This window comes from Battus philenor, unplaced genomic scaffold (genome assembly GCF_028537555.1).
Source record: "Battus philenor isolate CCGP_79_NKW_IND1 unplaced genomic scaffold, ilBatPhil1.0.hap1 SCAF_8, whole genome shotgun sequence".
NCBI classification, from domain to species: domain Eukaryota; kingdom Metazoa; phylum Arthropoda; class Insecta; order Lepidoptera; family Papilionidae; genus Battus; species Battus philenor.
In genome coordinates this window covers 6,222,000-6,235,855 of record NW_027181748.1, presented here as the reverse complement: position 1 = coordinate 6,235,855, position 13,856 = coordinate 6,222,000, and positions in this window count along the sequence as shown.

The window sequence follows — 13,856 nt, the reverse complement described above, 5'->3', positions numbered from 1 at the left end:
CACTGTAGTACCGTAATGGAGAGGCAATAAAACAATTGTACACATCCTAGTCATCTGTTATACGAGGATGTGATTCAAACATTAGTTCTAGAAATAGCCTGATAATCCAAGGAGCTCCCTTCGTCGTATCATGTGACCAAAGTCCGGCATTGTTTATTATATATTAAATACATTCGTTGTCCAGACATTTTTAAACTCAGAGGTATTATGAATTCAATAAATATGAAGACGTGATCTTATGACGAATGAAAAGATCTGTAGACGAAAGCAAATAACCGATATGTCGTCGGTACCGCCGATTAGCAAGGTAAAGTAGCAGCGGGTAACATAGTGCGCAGAATAGATGGCCGCTCCTAGAGGTTCTGGAGTGGAGACCATATCACCGATAAGAGCAGCGCAGAATGTCCACAAGGAACACAGACTACCTTGTTAAGATCGTAAGAAAACACTGGATCCCACTGGGGAAGCCACTTGCAACCGGTTTTATGGGGAATCAATGAGGGATGCCTGTATCCAGTAGTGAAAATAATGACGATGAAATTTAATGATAAGCAAACTTGACAGAAGTGATTGTAATAGAGCGTTACATATTTTTTGTTTTCATTTTGATTGTTTTATGTATTACCGATTTCTTTAATGAAAATGCAGATTAAACATCTCCATTTTCTGATCCATCTGATCTACTGTTATCTATTGTTATAAAAAGATAAGGATAATTTTAATGACGATATATAAACTGTTACCCAAACAGTCTAACGCACTTGATATGATACCGTGCAATTTTTACAAACAAGCAACGCGCAAAACGTATTACTGCCACCATTCATCATTATCATATCTATCTACCTATCACTTTAAGGCATACACCTTCCTAAAAGATCGCCACAATGACCGACCTCGATCTGCCGCATCCAGCGATCTTAACTATATATATCGTCGATCCACCTCGTGAGGCTTCCCACCGTTCAATTTCCTTTAATGAAAAATGTATCTAGCTGCAATATACAAACTATAGTGATACAGTTTGAAAGTCTTTTTCTTCGTTCGTCTTCATTACTAAAGGTCGTGCCCAATCTTGGAAAGCCTTGGACGAGAATTCAAAGAGGTGCTTCCACAAGACTCTTTGACCTTCCTTTTTGAGCGCTTCCGTCACTGTAAGGCCCATTACCAACCGCACGGAGTCCGCACATCGTGTTGGTGTTCGCTCTCTTGGTATTTTTCTCTCTACCTTTCCTACGACAACCAGCTTGTTTAAACTCTCTGGCTGCCATCGAACTAAGTGGCCGAAGTAGTCAAGAATCAGCTCGTATAAGATAGGGGAGAGTCTGGTCTTTATATGGAGTTGATCGAGAAGAGATCTGTTGGTTTTGCTGGATATTCTGGAGATCTGTTGTAAGCGTAGAACTAGTAAAAGTTAAAAAGATAAACTAACGTATCATTTTGTATCAATATGAAAAGCATTAAAGCGTGTGAGATGGCTATTTTATCCGAAAATTCAAAGTAGGGCCACGTATTAATGCGTAAGACATATCACTTACAAAAGGATGTATAGTTTGTACGAAATTTAAATTGAAAATGATGACAAGACACTTGATGTCTTCTGGCATCTACTAACACCTATGTCAAAGCCACATTAGAGTATAAATGTAGCATAGTATAACCTTAGTTTAAAATTACGTATATATACAGTTTACCCTTTAACTGTTTCATATTACACGAACATCAAAATGAATTAAGTAAACGTCAACTAAGAGATCCAAAAACATGATATACATATAAAACATCAGAGTTAAAACTTAGTTAGAATCATATGTCTGGTATATAGTCATAATCAACGGGTAAAATATATTTAAATTCACACAAACTCATATATACGCGATGATTATTAATAATAAAAGTTTTTACACCTATTTCAAATCACACTGTATAAACTGAATACTCTGAAATATAATATGTTAAATTATTTTTTTTTCTATTGACATGTGACAGGGTATGCTAGGAGTTAAGCAGTACAATGTCTACTGGGATAAATAGTAAACAATAATTAATTTTAATATGTAGTAATTCCAATTTTGAAAACGATTTTGCTTACTAGGCTACGAATATGTTATTTATTATTTTAAATAATATTGATTTTTCAGCAAATGAGCATAATTAGTACACTAAAGCTTTTACTCCTACAGCCAATCAGCTTATATATGTATATATACATAAATAAATATTGAATGTCATAAAAGCGATCTATTGTTGAATACGCTAAGAAAATAGATCACCTTGCTTTATTTACTCGCCTACTTCGCTATTTTTGTTTGACAAATTAATTAGCAGAATTTTCCATTTGTTTATAATTATATTGACGAAACGTACCATGATAAAAGATTCCTTTGTTTGTGATGCTAAGTACATTAGAAAACATTATACATTATTATACTAGTTGCGTAATAGTATTAGACAATAAACATATTTCAGTGCTATAACAGTATTTAAGGAGTTTTAACTAACAAATTCGCTTTTAATATTATTTAAAATTAATACAAAAGAATTTACGTTTAATAGTTTATGTGTCCATTAAAATATATAGTGTTTAGAATCAAGTGAAAGTATTAATAATCGTAGACGTACGAAAGTAACCGCCGTAGCCCTACGGATTGGCAAGTTCAACTGGTAGTGGTCAGACTACATAGCGCGCAGAAGAGATGGCCGCTAGAGCCATAAGGTTTTAGCGCGAAAACCACGGCCACAAGGTGATGAAGCAGAATATAGGCCAGTCCCATCAGTCCTTTTAAATATCTATAGGGAAGGCTTAAGTCCAGTTGTGGATGTCCTGAAGCTGAAGTTTTGATTAATAACTTGTGTAAATTATAAACAGTTCAACAGAAACCTGTTATTTTTTTATACTCTACACAGTCTACTGGGTATGTTAATAGATTTGTACATCTATTTCTGCATAAAGCAATACACAGCTGTGTTATTTCCTTTGGGTACTGAGTTATCAATGTTAGTTCTTAAGAACTTCTGCTTTCATTTACTATTCGATTTCCCGATGTTTTTAATTTTGGATAGTATTTTCAAATAGGTAGCGTTCTTTACAATATTTTTACTTTAGAGCGATCCTGAGAGACTGTGTTTCTGATTAAACTTTACATTGTAACAAAGCTAATTGACTTTTCTAAAACGATTTCAATATTATATAAATATACATAATAACTACAGAAGAAAGAAAAAAGAAATTTAATCTATGCGAAGTTGGTACCGCTCAAGCTATTTTATCAAAACCAATATCAGAAGCGGAAAGACTATTTTGAGTCTGGTCGCCGCAGTGGTTGTTAAATAGTTTGAGGATTGTACCATTGTTGTGTTGATTAACAAGGATAAAACACTAAAGTAAAAATAAAGACATGAAAAATGTATGTAATGTTCAAACAGGATATTGCTTCTTACAATTTTCATTAGATTGATGTTGCAAAGTCTATCGGATGCTTTGTTCCGTGCACATTTTACAAAAGGATTGTCGTTCTTTAGATATTAGAAACGACGTCGCTATCAAGATTTGATCGGAAACGACGTTGAACATGACGCGTCCCTGTACATTATGAACCGAACGCGTTTAAAAATTAATTAAACACATTATTTTTAAAATGCGTTCTATTTTCGAACATGTCGATTTCTAAACTAAATTTATTTTTATTTATCAACACAAAATACTTAATTGTACCATATAATTGTATGGCCTAAAGTGAAATGTAAATATTTAAGACTAATTGGGTTACTAATAAGTAAAAATTAAAACTGAAACGACTTTTAATGAGTTCTTAACGATCGGTGATTGTATAAAACACGCGTATATTACTATGATACTAATCAACTAGGTTAATCAACCATAGAAAAATACAGAGTTAAATAAAAATTAATATAACTTTTCTAAAATTACATCTGAAAAAATTTTTATGGAGACACCACTCAATCTGATTATTATACAAAATGAATAAGACCAAAAATACTTTTAAGTAAAACTATTTTTCTTATTTGTCTGAATAAAAGATACAATATTAAACGATAAATTGATAAAAAAATAATTAAAAAAAAATAACCTATGCAGATTATTTACGAAAGTATAACAAGGTACTTAAATAGTAATAATCGGTAAGTAACATCCGTTAAATTGTATCAACTTCTTAAGATTGTTATCTTATATTTCATATATGATAATACACCGATAGCCTACTCAAGTACTTGTCGAATGATCTGCGCTTAAAGTTATAGAAGATTAAAATATACCAGGAACCAACCGTCCAGCTTGGAAGGTCGAACTTCGAGGAAAAGAACACTCGCCGATTCCAACTAGAATGGGTAGCGTTCGGAAAGGTCCCAAACATCATGTATTGTTGTGGCCGGTAGACGCGGCCTTGGATAGCCCCCCCCCCCCCCCTCCTCTCCCACTAACTTGACTGATGACTTAGAGTCGCGGGAAGTCGGCAGCGTAAGACCAGTTATCGTAGAGATCTTTTGAGACCCCTATGCCTAGCAGTAGGCGTCTATCAGCTGAAAAGAAGAATACATCGATATACTCGTATTGATTGCGTACTAAACGAATGTAACTTAAAATTCATGTTAAATGCTGGTAAAATGACAACTACTACACCATTAATCATTAAATTTTTTTTCGCCCCTGCAATTAGTGACCTTTCATTCCACCCCTATTTGTGTGAGAACAGGAATTTTATTTTTCTTTTATAAATTTTTTCACATTTCATTTTTTATTACCTTACTCTTCTTCCATGCATCACATTATCTATCTCTCCGTTCTTTCACTCTACAATTCTATCTATCTTTCTCTTCTGTTCTATCCCATACATCCAGCCTATCACTGGAGTTAGGTCTTTTTTATTACAGTTTGTCACAGATTTTTATTTATTAATTCTTATATATGTATATTTATAACAGTTTAAATACATCACAGTTAATTTAATTACATTTTAATTTATTCCTAATATAATTTTCGTTTCTTTTCATTTCAAGAATCTTAGAAAGGACTATCTTTCTTCTTTTCCAGCCAAAATGGAGACGACAGCGGCCTCCTTTTTTCTCTTTTTCTATCTGGCATTCGGTTTCGAAAATCATTAAATTAGATATAACATAGAAATTTGTTTAATAGATATGCATTGTAATGTTTATACATATGTTTATGTACATAGAACATAAATATGTGCACGTATTTTATTATTGGAATTAATTGACTTACTTAATATTATGTGTAAATATTTATATCTGGTTGAATAAATTCAGCGATATTTTGCTATCTTAGTAAAGATATGAGCCGAGCAAAACATCTTACAAAAAGATTGTATATTGTTACAGTGCTTCATAAATAGCTTGCTCGGAGCAACGATTCAAACGTTAAACTGATATAAAAACAAGAAACATTGTATAATGTTAAACATGATATCATCATTGTTGCAGTTTAAACAAAAACATTTAAAGGTAAAGAACGAGTGAAGATAAAAGTAGGGTCATTACAGTGTACAAAAAACATTGGGATATTGATATTTAACTATTTGTTAAGTTTAAGTTAGTGTTTAAGTCTCAACAAGATTGTGTGAAGTGATCCGTTAACCAACGAAAGTAATCAGCATAGGCTCAGTCGATTGGATAGTTTAAGTGGCAGTAGGCAAGCCATATAGAGAGCAGAGCAGATAGTGTTTGGGGCCTGAAGGTTCTGGAGCGGACCTTACGAGCCGGCAAACGCAGTGCAGAAGGCCACGAGATAATCAAAAGACCTTGTAAGGGTCATCAGAAGATGCTAGATGCAGGCCGTTCCGATCCGGTACTAATGAAAATCTATGTGAGAGGCCTATGATGAGGATGATAACTATAGTCTAAACGGTTTTTTTATACATATTTGCAAGATCCCAGTGATACGAACATAGAACGAAGCAAGAACATAATATCTACTAGAAACCGTTTCAGTTTAGTTTCCCTTATGTACATTAATAAATGCCGTGACCTTTTATAAATATGCTCAAGTTTATCACAGCTTTATTTATAATGCTCTTACATCTATTATGAAAATACATTTACGTACGCATTTCATTGAGCATCAATCTCAATTGCGATAAAATTAATCGATAATCCATCATGCAAAACTTACATCAATAATAGTAATTTTTTTTATCATTCATTGTTAGTTCGTACACTAAGTTATTCAAATATAATAATGACTAAATGTTTTTAATTTATGATCTTAATTAGTTAAAGCATCAAACAATGAATGAAAGAGTGGTTGACAAAGCGTACTTTTTCATGTTTACTGTGACATTGGATGTCATTGATGTTACGTAAAATTCACATAAATTTCGTTAAACAAAGTTACTTCTGCGGTTAATAAATACAGCTATTCTTCTCGAGTCCGGGGTATCGTGTATCCCATCTGTAAGGGCCTTCTTGATAGTATTCTACCGGTCTATTTTGTCTTGTGATTGCGATTTGTGGAGCTTGGTTAGTTATGGTTTCGTGTGTATATTTGATTTCAGTAGTCTGTCAATAGAGGTTCTTAACTTTGACCATAAGTTTCATAATATTATTTAGATTTTTTCGCACCTCACGATAGAATATTCAAACGTCTGCTACATTAATTGTGGACAGTCCAGTTTATAAAATGATATCTTTAGCTAAAAGTCTTCTGAATGCTGACGTGGTGGAGGATCCAAGCCCTTACCAGCCGAAAAAACTTTGTTTTACTAAATTCCTCCGACCAACGATATCATCGTCATCATTTCACCCAGTAGAAGCCATTGCAAGGCATAGGCCTCCCTCAAATATATCCCACCTACTGCCACTTCAGACGAGTAGTAGGGTTCTGTGGTTCTCCCCATTTCTGTTTCAATATCGTTTTCAATTATGTAAACGCCCAGCGTATCCTCGGCAGGAATGAATAGAATTTAAGATATGCTTTTGTTGTATACTAGTTTTACAACAAGATATAATTTTTGCGTGTCGTTATTAATGTGCTAACAATTTAAGATAGTAATGTGATTTAAACTTTGAAGGCAGGCGATGGGCACAGTGTGACACCGATAATGTCGTATGTACACTTGCCTCACGAACATTTAAAACAATACTGTGACTAAAAAAAACGAAGGCAAAGTTTTTCTACTATCAAGAGATGCTAATATTATATATTATCCTAGTGTCTGGTAAGACGTTACTGTCTAAATTTATTTTTTCCACTAATTACTTAGTCCAGTCATCGCACTCATACTATAGTTTTAACCATACTTTGTCCAAACTTTTGAAGATCAACTAATATCTAATTATATTACAGTCATTTCATAGAGAAACATGTAAGTGAAACCGCACATTTACTGACACCACTATTGATATTTCAAATAAAAAATACAGTTGATTAAAGTTTTAGTGATGTATTCTTTTCTAGTCATATGAGACGTTGAACGTCCACAACTTCACATAGCCTCCTCCAATTGGACTAGTAGAAAGCGGCCTACGTTTTACGTTTTTCGATGATGTACTATTATTGTTAATAAATTGGAAAGTAACTATTAATACCACTTTATTACTTGATCGATTTCATTATCAACATCTCCCTCAAACGGCGCCACAATCGAGGCGACCATTAATCACAGGTTTTGTGCAGCCTATATTCAGCGACTACACTCAAATTTGACCACATTGTCAGTCCACCTAGGTCGATCGAATGATAAATAATCTTAATTTTAATTCGATAAGCATATATAAACTTGGAAAGTGTAAACTGGATCTTAGAGAGCGTCGTGTAATCTTATCTATAACAAAGTTTTTAGACACCAAGTGAATTTACAAAGCGGGCCGAACAGCTTTGTGCGATACCCTGCACGCTATCTGCTGTGCCTGGCCGGCACGCGACGTGCACGACCACGCGTTGCGCGCGCCATGAGGCCTACTCAACGGAATTTTATCGACGCTCACAACTGTGATAACTCGATGCAACTAAAGTGTTAAATAAACTCACAGACTTTGTCTTTCGCGTCACAGGTTGTAAATAAGACTCTTTTTACTTCTATATAACTCAAGTAAACAACCTTATGATTTTGAAAAAAAATTTAAATAGCACTCATTGCAAGGATGTGTGATAGCAGAACTAGGTAGAGCAGCAACATAAAATAATTAAAGTCGTAGGAGTTCACTGGACGCTCGCAGCGCTAGACTAATTACTGTCACGAACTTTGAAGGAGGCCTATGCCTTTTTAGTAGTTTATTAGTAGACATCTATTGGCTGATATGATGATGACAATTCATTGCAACGAAGATGTTACAAATTAGGAAATCTGTTTAGATTTTTTCTCTTTTACTCACACTTCCAGATCACGATGTTAACTTGATATTAGATATTATTCAAAAGTAATTATAGGGATCATTTATTTTTAGAAAGAATAATATGTAATTGTCATAACTTATAATCGATCATTGTAGGGTAGACATATAACATGATTGTTAAAAAGTAATTTATCATCATTATCATCATATCAGCTGATAAACGCCTACTGCCAGGTACAGGCTTCTCCGGAAAATCGACACGATGAGTACTCCTGAACTTCCCACATCCAGCGACTCCCGCAACCTTAAAGTAGTAATTGAGGGTAAACGAACAAAAAGACACTTGTATTAACTTTTTTAATGACCGGTGTAAATAATAATGCACAGCTGGTGAAAAATTAGGTGTTAGTTGTGAGTTACTGCTTAAGCAATCTTGGTATTCGAATATCTGAAGACATTGTTACGCTGTCTGTGTGTAACAACTGCTATGACCACATCCACCATACAAGAACACATAACAAAGAAGAATATCTGATACGTAAATATACTTTATATATTTTTATAAGTAAATATACGCAAAGTAACGATACTACATAATATAATCAAAATTAATAAATTATCATGCAGGACAAAAATATTTATCTCAGGAAGTATCGGCTACATATATCCTCTTTAAACATCATTATATTATTATTTTTAATTACTTCGATTAATTAATAACATTGTCTCTAGGTACTTAAAAACAAACATATTTTTTAAATAAAATAACACAATTATATTAATATTAAACAACTATTTTCTTTATAGGAAATTTGTTTACCGGAAGCGTTAGTTCCTTGTGTATAATCAGCTATGATAACGGAAAATGTCGAGAATTGCTACGCGCTATTGTTATCGTTAAATAGTCGTGTTAAATAGCCTACCAATTCCGAAAAACAAGAAACCTGTACGGTTCATTTACTACAAGAAACACTGTAAATGATTCTGGAAGTTAATGTACTGTGCAAAGGATTGGTGATAACATAAAACAAAGCCGACGCGGGCGGCCCACGGACTTCACAATAAAATTTCGCCGCAATGTCCACTTCTTTTTTTGAAAAAAAAATGAGAATGTTTTCCGAAATTTGATTAAAAGACAATAAACCGATATTAAACGTCAATTCATATTTTTATCTTCATATTATAAATTGCTTACACGAAAAGCATTTAATTGAAACCTCACACGTTTCCTTAAGATAAATTAATACTCGTACTTATTTATTTAATGGAATCAGGCGTTACCTCGCGGAAGTCCATCCTAAGTAAGAAAAGGACCAATATTTAGCCACTCAGCCAACAGAGTCACTCTGTGTTTGGCACTAATCGATGTAACATAACTCCTGAAGATGCCCCGTGGAGGGGTGAAACACGTGTTGAGTAATTTGGTGGTGGCGGTTGTGTGATTCGCATTGTTTGCCGCATACGCATTTATCAGCGGGCTGGCGGGCGGTGCATTTCATTGCACGACTACCACTGCATGTGAGGAAGTGGCTAAATATTGGTCCTTTTCTTACATAATACTCGTACGCCTACATAATTTCCTACAAGTCAAGGCTGAAACACCAGTACAACTTCTTACAACCTACTGTTAAAACACCTATACAATTTTTTTGCAGAGTACTACTACCAAGACTACTCAATATTATTATAGGCTACTGGTAAAGCACCTTTATATTTTTACAAGGTACTACAACGATGCCTATACAATTTCTTACAAGGTACTATTAACGCGCTTAAGCAGTTTCTAACTATCTATTGTTAAAGCACCTACGAAATTTCTAACAAGTTTCTGCTAAAGCACCTTTACCATTTCTTACAAAGTATCGATGTGCATATTGCCTTACATACGACCTAGGTTCATCCAAGAAAAAGCACCGCTTCTTCAGTACTCTCTTTTAAACAAGCAATATTTCTTCGTACTGCTGTTCTGCCCGGGTTTGCCTTAACAGGTGATAAAAACCTCCACACTGTTTTTGTCCAACGAGGATACATGAAAGACGGTTAGTCTTTTTTACGAATGTAAATATTGTGTTTAAATTTACATATTATATGACATGTGCTGAAGGCTAAAAACATGAACTATAAATAGACTATAACAAATTATAATTTTGTTGTTACTATAAAGCTTATATGATTAAAGTGTCTGCATATTGATTTTCGTATTCATTGACATAGTACGGCAATGGATTTTGATTCCCAGCGTGTTACGTAAATGAACACTTTTAATAAATTACTAGAAAAACAATCATCAGGAAGCCCTTTCATGCGGTCATATAAATGTTTTATCACTGCTTTAATACTGATATGCTTACAAATACGAGAATTGGAGCGTAGTGTGATACGCCGACGTAATAACTCGATAAGTGTTGCTATACGAAACGCCCTTGTAATCCCGTTTGTGTAACAACACAGCCGTTTTAATCAAAGATACTAAGGTTTTTTATCCATGTTTTTATTATTTCAGTAAAAAAAATGTAGTTATATTACTTAATAGAGATTACTTTTGATTGAACTTATTGCTATGGTATGACATTCTATTTATTGTTTCTCATATTTTCCCCTTAGCATTTATATCCTCAACTTCTAGCTGTCCCTATAGACTATATACTTTTCGGAATTTATTAGGTTGTCGTATTACGATAGAATATCAAAATTAGTGTTAAGTAATTTATGATTACTTTATTTAATAATTAAATTGGAAATAAATATATAAATATTGCGATCGATAAATACGGTCTGTATTGCGTCGATGCGAAAACACGCACGTTTGACAGTTGGCTTTGGGACAAGTTATTAAATTGTTTAAAATTTTTCATGTTTTTGCTCAATTTTCTAATAACAATTTCCCAGAAGAATCATTTTTATTAATTTTTATTCACGTCTTTATACTAATATAAGCAACCAAGAAACACTTAGAAAATCAGATTAAAAAATTAAACTGTTACGTAAGGTGCGTAACCTTTTGAAAAAGTAGCCATCTGTATATGAGTCCCAAATTTCTGGAAATTATTGATGCCCACTACAATTATCTCCCTTTCGCTTGTTTACAAAAGTGCAATTGACTGGGCGCTATATTAACTCTAAATGGCGGATATAGTACATATACTTACGAAGTCTTTAGCACTCGGTGTTTAGCACTAATCGGTGTAACAACTCCTGAAGATGCCCCGTGGAGGGGTGAAACACGTGTTGGGTGAATTCACGGTGGCGGTTGTGTAGTTGGCATTGTCTGTCGCATGCGCATTTACGAGCGGGCTGGCGGGCGGTGCACTTTCATGCACGACAACCACTGCATATGCGGAAGTGGCTAGATATTGGTCCTTTCTAATAATGCTTTTGCACTACAATCTATCAGCAACAGAAACTGCATCGATTAAAAAAATTATAAGAAAAACTAACGCGTAATCAATCTTATGTTAAAAAGAAATTTATGTATAGCCGGGTGCATTTCATTCGTCGCACCGCCTAAAAAAGTAAGACATGCGGCAAAAATCGAGTAGAATCGGTAGAGTGTTCTCTCTATCGCATAGAGCTGCGTCATCTGTATTTAGAGTAGTTAAAACCGATTGTGCTTATAAAATAATAATTTTTCTCGCGAAAGATATTGCAGTCGTATCAAATCAAAAGTCGGATACCATAACAAAACGTTTTACTGGTTGTGTGCCCCTCGTAGTACTTTACTAATGGGACGTCTATGTCTGCTGCCGAGCATAAGTGTATAAACGTTCCAGTTTTACATTGTACCTTGTGATTACAGAGCCATCGAAATGCACAATTTTGTTTCGAAACGACAAGCACGCTTCTAGTTATAGATCGAATATAAAGCTATTTACTAAATCCTTGGAAACTTGGTTAAAATATAATACGAAATCATCATATTTAGTTGACAGTTTAACTAGTTTCGACACTATAGAAAAAACCTTTTATAACAAATTTACGGAAAAATCAGCTAGAAATTATGTTCTAAAAAACACAAATAACACACATATTTTTGGGTTGAACTTTAATAAATTTATCTGAACCTTTTTCACTTTAACCCAAAAGATTTATTAGGAAATCCGGATTATGGCCCCGCAGCCCATAAAATATCCCTAATAATAGTATGGAAATGGAGATTAGTTCAAATCAGACTACTACCTAATTTATCGAAGTTTATCTACTATGAACGTGGCTTTAGTTATGTCCTCATCCTTTATTACATCGAGCCCCATCCTTTAAAGTGACACATTCCGTGCCAATCTATAAATTGGATCTGAAGGAACAGCGCCCACGTAATTATTGGAATGAAGTCGAACTGTAAGTCACAAATAACTACATAAATTTCACGCAACATTTAAAACTTAAATTTGTAAATTTTTCACTATTTACATTTAATTTGAGGAACTCAATTTCCATATTATTTAAGAGTTTTTACAGGGTGATAGATTAAAGGTGTAAAAACTTTAAATGGATGCATTGACTTCTTTGTCAGCGTAGCGGTTTAAGGCTTTTACAGTTGCATAAAGTAAATGAAAGGTAGTGATAATTAATATGTATATGTATGTATGTAATCCGCAATAAGCAATGCTTTATACGCAATATCCTATTTATTATTTCTGGAACCAGTATTTTTTGAAAGAGTGTCCCATACAATAATTGACAGCAAATCTATGTATTGTAATAAACTATTGGTCACTTTTTTAATCAATTCAAACTTTTACATATTACTCAATTACAACGCGCACCTTACAACCAATAACAAAAAAAGTCTCTCCCACATTCATGACCGCTTTTATAAGTGATGTTCCAATTTCCCAAGATTTGTCTTCGTTTTTAACAATCACTTGCAGAAACACAGTCAGCTCTAACACATTAAACTTTTGTTTGACTTACGACGAGAATATCATGGCGCGTAATTTAATGATTGCCAACAATATCAGTTATTTTATAATCAGCACACTGACGCAATCAAACCTTAAAATTATGAGAGAAAAAAACCTGAACACTAACCGGATAAATTCGTTTAAGAGGGATGATATCGGAAAAATACAATCAATTGCTTATACCTTTGTCAGTCGAACCAAAATGACAAATTGTTCGTGGAATCGTACAATATCCTACGTAAGTTAACCTAGCAGCGTTCCGATGCCAAATCAAGCCAAACTATTGAACTAAAGCGAGGGCGGGCGAAGTAATATGGATTGAACTTCGTCCCTTAGCAAATGTCATTTTGTAAGTAGCATTTGATAAATGATCTCAAACCGTCCCACGTCAGCGAACAAAGAGCCACTTAGCCGGAAACATTACGTAGATGACGAGATATTAATGCTTTGAAATAATTCGCAAACTTTACAAAACATTCCACTGTTTTTCCCCGAAGTGTCGAAAAGAATAAGAAATTAATAAGAAAACTGTTGAATTTTAGTACATTTAAATTCTTCATTTTATTAGAGCATGTGAATAAAGTGATATTTTTGAAATTTCCGTAACGAATAATGTAATTTTATTAACGAATACCAAGTGGACTA